At 41.1% G+C, this 10,000-nt stretch overlaps 1 long non-coding RNA gene across 1 annotated transcript in view; it reads left to right on the forward strand.

Annotated features, from left to right (window-relative positions):
- Nucleotides 1–9,210, forward strand: part of LOC137967326 (uncharacterized) — a 31,354-nt gene extending 22,144 nt beyond the window's left edge. The window contains exon 3 of the long non-coding RNA XR_011116523.1: nucleotides 8,915–9,210. This is a non-coding gene — a long non-coding RNA (uncharacterized lncRNA). The remainder of the gene's footprint in view (nucleotides 1–8,914) is intronic.
- Nucleotides 9,211–10,000: the final 790 nt, after the last annotated feature.

A 10,000-nucleotide genomic window follows, 5' to 3' on the forward strand; every position in this document is an offset into this window, starting at 1 on the left:
CAACGCCTGGCCCTTTCCACCGTATTTTCGCTCTAACCGCAGTTTTGCTGCCTCATAGGCTGTGGCAGAATGTCCCAGATTTTCAACCACTTTCAGAGCCTCGCCTTGTAGACACTCACGCAGCTGCAGTAGTTTGTATTCGGGGGTGGCGCTGCCTTTGTCAACACATGAGTTGAAGGCTGCCTTCCAAGCTTCATAGTCCTTTTTGTTTCCTGAAAATTTGGGAACACTAACTCTTTTCAGGAACAATGAAGCATCAGCACTGAGTTGGTCAGTGGTGGAACGTGATAGCTGATTGGCTGCCAGGGTCGTGGATGGCGTTAGCTCCTGTGACAAGTGAGGTCCTACATGTGCTCCGACAGCGAATGTGCAGCTGTAACAAACTGGGTCGGTACACAGTTGCCAACTGTAGGATCCAGAGGCTGATTTTCAACGCCAAAAGGGACTTTGTTGGATTCTGATGGCTGTGAGATGTTGGGGGTTGAAGAAACAACACCAGCAGAATAGTCCAGCTGTTATCGTCCAAAATTGTTCACTTTGATGATAAAAGAATGAAACTTTGCTAGTTTACTATCATCCCTAAGACCATCATTTTGTGATATGGAGCCAGCTGAAATTCGCTAATGGTGATGAGTACTGCGCATGCCTTAAAAATCGTCAACATGGAAACGAGGCTGAAAATTAAACCCTCCAAAAATGCCATTTTTAAGGTAACTTTGCACATTTTATCTTCTTATGTTGATGAAGGGGTCATAATCTTTGTTCTAAAACTTAAAATGGTGTCACGTGACTTACTTGCTGGAAACTGCTATGATAATAAGTGGGATACCTGTGGCTACAGCTTCTAGTTAAATGTATTCAGTGTTTTTGCGTAGAGACTGATCGCTTATTTGTTACTTTTTGTTTCTGCTTGTTTTCGGAGTACTAAAAAGTACAAAAACTACCAATCCTACTTTGGTTAATGTATATATTTTTTTAAACAATGCTGCATGGAACCGAGGCTGCAACGAGACAAGACGAACAACAGTAGAAGAGACCAATTCCCTGGCCCAGTTGAACTGAATATTTATTTGACAAGTAGTAGATTTCAACAAATACATTGTACTCCCATTGAAAAACCTAATGCTCTGCTTTCATTAGGAAATGGGATATATAGACTAATAAAGACCGCTTTGAAAATCGTTTAATCTTTGCATTTTCTTTGCTCGGTTTGGTATTTAGAAAGGTTATCCTGATTGAGTAAGCACTCCAGTATGAACCCTTTTTGATAACAGTTTATTGGTTACTGACCTGTTTTCTCTGTTAAGTATTCTTGGTTTCTAAAGAGCAATCCTAGTTGCAGTTGCCTCCACAGTTGCACAGACCTGTACATGCCAAATTTGCCTTAACACACTTACAACATCCTCTACACACCGTCTTACACCCACAGTGGATGAGTTCATAACATGAATCTTTCGCTTGTTGGAGGGTTGTCCAGTGAGGCACCCAGACACTGTCTTCACGCTGCCAACCCCACTGAGAAGGGCATGGTATTACTGGCTCCTTAAGAAGGTTTTGCTGCCAGACAAAACCACCTTGAAACACTGCTCTCTTGGCATGGTTAACAAGTGCCGCTCTGGTGGGAGGAATGTTGTCGAGGCTTCTTGACTTTTTGAAAACAGCTCTTGCCTTGCTTCGTTGATGTTTCTGAGGCTGCTTGTTCTGTTGTCATAAAGAAGGATCGCAAATCTCTCAATTACTGCCATGTGCTCCTCACTGATATCTTCGGTTGACGCTGCCAGTGCTCTGAGAACTGGTGTCAGTTCAGGAAACACTTTCCACACTCCCCACGCTGTCTTTTTCCCTCGTCCACCGAAAAATGACACTGTATCGCATCCTGTTATGGCGTGGAACATTGGTAATGCTGATGATTTATCCTGACCTAACGACCTCGCAATGGTATGCGCAGGGAGGTTGTGTAGATGCTTCCCAGAACCGTAAGCAACCCACAGTTCATCAACTAGAACAGTGTTAACCACTGAAATGGCCAAGACAATCACGTCTGTATCATTGCTTCTGATCTTTATTCGCTTATGACCTGACAAGCTGGCATCTAATACATGAACCATAATGCGAGTGTCTGCCTCTTCATGGATGCAAGGTTGTAGTACAGGCAGTTCCATTCTCTTGGTTGTTGACAAGACACCGTCACCATGCGTGGTATAGATTTCTTTTCCATCGGGGATTGTCAAGGTAACCACCTAGAAACAACAATAGTTGCCAATAAATTCCTATCTAGCCAGATGATTGTTATATTCACTGTTACTATCACCGAGACTGTAATTATATTGAAGCTTTTATTGAAGAGATTTTATTGTGCATCATGTAGTCATTGTTCTTACCTTGTTTGCAAGAAACTTAAACAGCACATCCTTGTTTTGGTCTACTCTCAGGAACCCTTTCCAATCAGACGGAATTCGAGTTGACGGAAACACTTTTCGTCGCTGACCAGAGCCTCTCTTTTCCCGCGCAGATCGCTTCAAGGAGTCCGAAACATACACGTCCCACACAAGATCAACTCTGATTACAGATTCTAGCTGTTTCATGACATAAGGTGCAAATACAGCATCAAAGTACTCTTCGAAGGTAAGCGCTGTTTTTGGTGGCAACATCTGAACGATAACAGCGCCATCTAAAATGACTGCATCCACCTTTGGACTCTCTGTGTTTGTTGTCGAGGGATTGGGCAAGCACTTTACCAGATCTGCTTTTTGTCCTCCTCTGAGACTGCCCATTTGGGATAGGGATGGAGGCCATGGCTGGTTCTCATACTAGAAGAACTCTTCCAGATTGCCATCTCGACTTTGACATGCTATGTACAACCTCGAAAAAAGCGCGCAGTCCTCCTTCAAAATTTCTACTTTGGCTTTGTCTTTTGAAAGGGTCTTCTTGCCTTGAGTGCTGAATGTAGGTAGGTTATTTTTCTTCAGAGGATCTGTAATAAGTTTGCTTCTGTCAACGAATCGTTCTTTGACAAAGGTGTTGAACTGTTCCTCTCCAATCTTTGACACAGTCTGAACAGAGCTAACAACAGCTGCATCCATGACATCCTTCGTGTGGATTGCAATTAACTAAAGACCTTCATCTGTGAACGGGTTGCCCATTCTTCATAACACGAAATAAGACTTTTTACATCTTTAGCAAATGCACTCTGGAAGCCATGTTTCTGTTCGTGGTGGTGATGATCTTCAGCGGAAGATATGTTGCCTTCAAACTCTTCTACCATTCGTGCTAATTCAGGGCCTGCGACCATCCGTCTCCTCAAAGCTGCGGGGTTTTCTGTGAGTCCCACGGCACCTCCTTCTCCTTTGACCCCAGCATTAACCTGTTCATGAGCATGATCCAGCGCTATAGAAGAAAAGCACCTCTTTGTCTTGTGAACTACGAAAGAGCCTTTGCAGAATTGTGCGTGAACATGTGAATGTTTGCCTGGAAGTTCGCACATGTCTCGGTAATGTACAGAGAGCCATCTGGCGTAGTTGGGATGATCCAGTGCAAAGAACCATGGTAAAATCTGTTTAATGGCATTGACATACATGGAAAAGTTGGCTTCTCTGAAAGCTCTCACAAGCTTAAGACAACAGAGCTGCAAATCTAGTACACCAGCCCAGTACAAAAACTGTGGGGACTTTCTTTGTGAATCTTCCTTCAATTCTTGAAATGACTTTACTTGCTGATTGTCATCAACTTTGGCGAGATATTCCTCATATCCCTTACTCATCACTAGGTTAAGACTGGCTGCGGTCACTTGATGTGCCCGCCGTGTTCGAGTTAGATGACTTGCTGCGAGGAATGAATCAGCCACGCCTTGTGTCGCCACTCCTGCATTGCAAAGAGCCTCTGCCCAGCTGCTACAGTTTAACCACTTGCCCAGCATTTTGAAGGCTGCCATTTCTATATGGAGTCCACCATGCATGATGATGTATTGATCTTCATTGTAAATTTCACCCAGTGTCCACTGAATTTGCTTGGCCAAGGCAAACAGTGGTTGGTCTACAGCAATTACTGGAATTTGGGAGGGGTTGATATGCTGCACAGCAGACTTGATCACTTTCATGGAATGAGCTATCATGGCCAATGAATGAGCATTTTCAAAAAACATCGGTAGGAGAGAAATGATGGCAGGCTCATGACTTGGCAGAGAGGATTTTGAGACACAATATGCTGCCCACGATATAAAATCGCTTTTGTTAAGTTCTTCCTTTGAGAGAAGTTCCTTAGCATTATCTAGCCAGTCTATTTCACGATCAGATTCGCTGTTGGATGAAGCTTGATGTTGAGATATAAGCTGCCCAGTGGTCTCTGGGACACGGAGCTGCCCTGAGGGTAGGGCCACGGGTGGTACTTCACTGTAACTTGATAGCAATTGGGCTATCTTCTTAGAGGTGGAACTTTTTGTTGGGTCAAAGACATCAGTGGCTCTATCGTTTCCCCTCTCCTCAGTAGTCGGGTGCTGTACTAGCGAAATTGCAGTACCGTGGAATGAATCATGGGCGCTGATTGAACTAGGGTTGTGGTCTATATTGTCAACCACTGCGGTAGTGAATAGTCCCTCTCTGAGTTTAGACGGGCATACGACTCCTTCCCTCTCGTACCGTCCTATAACGCTGTTAGTGATTTCAGTAGATATAGAAAGCAGCCTGTCATACGAGATGCATATTCCCAGCTTGTAAAATGTTTCTATAAGAGACTTGTCCCTCGTGGTTCCATGAATTTTCAATGCTGCATAGATGGGTAGCGGGCATTCTCTTGCTCTGATGTGATGTGTGCTACCTGTAGAATCAGGACGATCACGAACTCGCGATACACTGTTGAATACCACTAGCTGGCTTACTGTCAGACACGCTTGACTGTCGGCGGGGTCTATCTTGGTTGTCGGGCCTTTGATAATCATGCTTATCAACGTTTTCAGGGATGCTGGAATAGCATTTCTCTGGCATTCTGGCTCAAATGTGCCATTAAATGAGTTCTTTATCTGTAGAATATCTCTTCTTACAATATTTGCTGCTTTTGCAAGGTGCTGAGCCTCTGAATCTTTGTCTTTTGCTTCCTTTAACACATCACCGATTTCATGTTTTAAGGCCAACAGTACTTCTCTTCCTTGCGTATGAGCTGTAAGGTCAGGAAAAGCTGCCAGTACTCTATCCTTCAATCTAGTAGCATTAATTTTCCCTGGCTCAATTCCAAGTTCTTGCAATTTGGAGGAGAAAAATCTCACCAGATCTGATAGCTTTAGCACAGCAATATTTTCAATTTCAAGACTTTCGTCGACATAGGCGATGAGTTCTGCAAAGGCAAGTTCATCTAATTCGACTTGTGATTTCACAGTATGCTTTGTAGTTGGTGAATTCGACTGTCTTGCTCGATTATACAGGCCAAGTGAGCACTTTGCATGGTACCTTGTCTCAATTGCTATCAAATCTCCAGCAGATAGCTTAGCTATAAGCTTGCTATCATTCAACACAAAGGCACATTCCCTGACTTTTTGATCTACTTCAAGGGTGGAAGCAGCATGAAGATTTAGCTGACTATCAACTGTATCGCAAAAAAAACAGTGGCTCTCTCCATGGAATCTTGGAACACTAGATCGTCTGGCTTTCACAGGACTGGAAATGCATTCTCCGATTCCCATTTCATCTTTACCATTCTTTTCTACTTTTGATATCTCAGCCAGTTTTCTTTTTTTCGCACGCTCTAACTTTGTATTACTGAAAAGATCCCTACATGACTTGTGCCATGACCCTTTTTATCTAGAAACGTCTGTTCGATTCCATTTCCCGCGTCTAGCAATTTGACATCTAATGCTGCAGGCTCTATACCGAGGTTTTGAAATTCCTTAAGATTATTGACAAACGAAGTGTAGGCGGCACCAGCATCTTTTCTCTTCGAGTTGGCAGGACATTGCAGATCTTCTTTTGTACTCTTTTGGCAAATAATGCATTGATGCCAATCCATGATTTAATAAATAGCTGAAATAAGATTCGCCGCATTATTTTAGTTAACAATAATGACTTGCCCAGTTTTATCTTCATATTTGAAGTTTCGACTGTTTCGATATCACAGCTCTTTCATGATCGATAATCATTGAACGGAAACGTATTGGTTCAAAATGTCTACCTGGAGTTTCTTCATCATCTATAAGATAACACCTTGTATCAAACAAAAATTTGTTCTATAAAATTAAAAAAAGGAAAAATCCTTACCTGCAATGACTGTAAGTTCACATGGAGGCTGCCATCTTGAAAACCGTGAGAAGCATAGGTTCTAGTCCCCAGTAATGTGAGTTTAAAGCAATCCATTGAGGAGTTTTTTTTTAACAAAAAGCACATAATGTTCATTTTTTCAGTTATCTTTTTACATCACATTATAACTTGTCGTTGTTTAAACTTCCTAGCAAAACACAGTATGTTTTGCATGCTTTGATCCCGCCTCCTTTTCAAGTAATTTGTTTTTACGAACATATTATTGCCCCGCAGAGCGTTTTGTTTTTACCCATTCTCGTCCCCATCGCCCTTTTCGTTTCTCTTAGTCGGCGGGGCCTTGGCACGAGAAAACGAAGGGCTCTGGAGACATAGGATTTTCGAGTCCTAGATTCTAGGACTTCCGGTGTTCATGTATGCAGTCGTGATGTTTCTATACACTGTCTGTGACTGTCATGGCGGTTGTCGAAGCAGGGTTCGAAGAATCCTTATGTCGGGCCTTAAGGGGTCTCAAGATGGAAACTGTTTCCCTACGTTTACAACAGAAAGAGGCGATAAGGAACAATGTTTTTTTAAGGAAAGACACTTTAATTATTTTGCAGACAGGCTTTGGCAAGTCGTTGATTTTTCAGTTGTTGCCCTTTGTTTTTGACTCGTGCCTTGGAGCAAAGAAATCTTTTATTTTGGTTGTTTCTCCTTTAAACGCCTTGATGAGAGATCAAACAGTCAAGCTGAACGATATGCAAGTTAGAAGTTTAGTGGTTCGGAAAACTGAGTCGTTAAGTGGTGTTGAAATTAACGAAATCAAGCAATCGAAGTATGGAATAATTTATGGCCACCCAGAGGTATTTCTTGGAAAATTGCGTAAGTTATTGGATTGCGAAGAAGTGAGACGCCATATGCGAGCTATCGTGATTGATGAAGCACATCTCATTGTAGAGTGGCAAGTATTTAACTCTTGTCTTTATTTCTTTCCAGTTACTTCGGCATAATCTATTGTAAAGATTTGCTTACGGTTTATCTTCATTTTAGTCTTTCCCCACCTTTTGTGGTGAAATTTGTGAAAAAGTTACACATTATTAAAGTAAAGGGTGACAATGTTTGTGTTACCATCATTTTTGTTTTATCACATTCACATCATCCCAATCATGCAGAACTTGCATGTACTGATCAAAACTGTAAAATTAGCCTACACCATATGATCCACAAGAAAATGCTAATGCAAAATGTGGAAATCCAATAGGCTACTTTTAAAAATAACATAATACTCTTTGTTTGCCCTCAAAAATTTTGCATAAGTCTTGTTTTTACTTTCTCCTGGAACCATTGTGAGTCCCAAGAGAGACTGGAAACATTATGCTTATGGAGGGAAAACAAAGAGTATTATGGTTATTTTAATAGTGGCCTATTGGCTGAGCAACATGTACCTGTAGTGGTAATGGTAGTAATAGTAGTAGTAAAACTTCATTTCAATTTGGTATATTCCATTCAGGTGTAATCTGCTATCATTGCTCACAATCTATTGTTATAATCACAGAGATGCCAACATAGGGAGATCTAAAATCTGGAGATTTTTTCCAGCCGGTCTTCCCACCCCTCCCCCCTTGATCAACCTACCCACTCCCCCTCCCCTCCCCCCTTAAACGCACCCACCCATCCCCCACCAGCTCCTTCAGAATACAAGAATATTGTGCCGCCATTGTGAATTTGCGGGAAAACAGGGTACTTATGTCAAGAATTCTTATTGGTTAATTGGAGATCCAATCCAACCATCGGTTATATGGCTATGATAGCTAAAGGAAGTCATTTTGTTTAGTTTTATTAACGTGTGTTTGAAACTCAGAGATGGAGAAGTGCATTAAGAAACAATGAAACAAGTTTGAAAAAATCGATTTTTTTTAAACTTGGGGTGCAATTTGAGTCTAGAATGGAGAAACATCTGTGAAATGTTCAGAGTCGTCTTTATCCGGGAGATTTAATGACCCGTACGGGACACGGGGAGATTCGTTCCGTATCCGGGAGAGTTGGCACGTATTTAATCATTATTACATAACATTGTTTTTCATTTTACTTGCATTTTATTTCTAGGAAGAGTTTTCGTCCTGCATATGCCCAACTAGGTATGCTAGGTGCCATATTTCCAAAGGTGCCTGTAGTCGCCGTAACTGCAATTATACATTTATTTAACTTATAATAAATTATTTTGATTTTAAAAAGTATCCATAAGGCCCACCTTCCTGACCCCATGGAATTTCCAGTTTGGCTTCATCCTTTCCCTTAAAAACTGGAATATTTTGATATGCCCTGCCCCTTGAAATTAAATATTGTTTTTTCTTTACATATTGTGATGATGAGAATTAGTAAATGACATTTAAATTGTAACAGTAAGTGAAATGTTGTTAGTAATGAAAGTTGTAGTTAGCTATAAACCTTGTAAATATTAAAGGTAGTGTCATAGTGTGATAATAAACAATGTACATTGTATAACCAAACAAATAATGTAAGTTTAAGCGTGTTGAATTTTTTCCCGCTTAGAATTTCCAGTGGCCTTCAATCCCTGGGGTGCAGGGATATGTTCTGTTACCAAACATTATGAAATAGGTTGTGCTCTATGCAGCTGGGCCATCTTTTTTTGAAATGTATAACTTTTTTAATGCTTTACTGCTTATTTACAGTGGTGGGTCTAGGGATGATGTTCCTCCCTCTTGCTGTTATGGACAAGAAAATTTCCACGTTTTCATGAATTCACCATTTGAGCCTGTCTGGATCCACCACTGGCATACCAGACATCCTTATCAATAGTAAAGGAAAATTTTTATAGAAGAGAACATTATATAGGAATAAGTACAGCCATAGCCTTGATGTATGTAACTATGTATGTACATTGAAGGGAAGTTTTTATTCCATGCTCACATTCACTTTGTTTTCCAAGGTGTAATAAAACAGGTTCACTTTAAAAGATTGCCACATCTTTTTTAGGCCATGCTACCAGTTCACCTATCCATTGTTTATTTTGGGCACTGTTTGTGTTCATCACACCTGTGACTTGAACTGCAGCTTCAGTTGGGGCTGGTTTTTCTGCCCTCACAGAGTCATCATCAACAATCTGACCAGCAGCAACAAGAAGACACTGTGCTACTACCTCCTGGCTCTGCTTTAATAGCAGAACTGTAGCACCTTAAATGGTACATAGTACATAGTACCTCTGGTCGCACTCCTTGAAAAAAGGGCCACCAATAATACTATTACAATAACCCATAACAGTGGACTTGTGAAGGATTTTAAAGTGTGATATATAAATATAAACAATTTTAGTATTCAAGGGGTTATGCAAACCTCCTTTTTGGTATTTGTTTCTGGGCTTGAGTTCTGTTTAATGAAAAAATATTTCCCTTTGTTGTCATGAACAGCAGTAAAGTTTTAATAACTTATTACCTGGCCTGTACAGATGTTGGTTTTTTTGTGACTGTATGTGGTTGGAAACCTGTTCTGACTCTACACGCTGGGCTTCCCCCATCTCCCACAATCCTTTCACATCTAGAATTACCAAAGCATACTTGTCAACAAAGTTGCCAATGCATCCCTCAAGGAATTCATGTTTCTCTTGTACAGTTGCAGATTGTGGTGGTATTTCCAGATTTAATGGCCTTGATTCAAGGTTTTCCATGCCATGAAGGCTTCGCAAATGTGTGCATGTGTTACCTGAAGCATAAGGGCCTCCGCACCTTCTTCACTTGTGGGGGAACATTTGTCCGTCCAAA

This window comes from Montipora foliosa, chromosome 8, assembly GCF_036669935.1.
Source record: "Montipora foliosa isolate CH-2021 chromosome 8, ASM3666993v2, whole genome shotgun sequence".
NCBI classification, from domain to species: Eukaryota; Metazoa; Cnidaria; class Anthozoa; order Scleractinia; family Acroporidae; genus Montipora; species Montipora foliosa.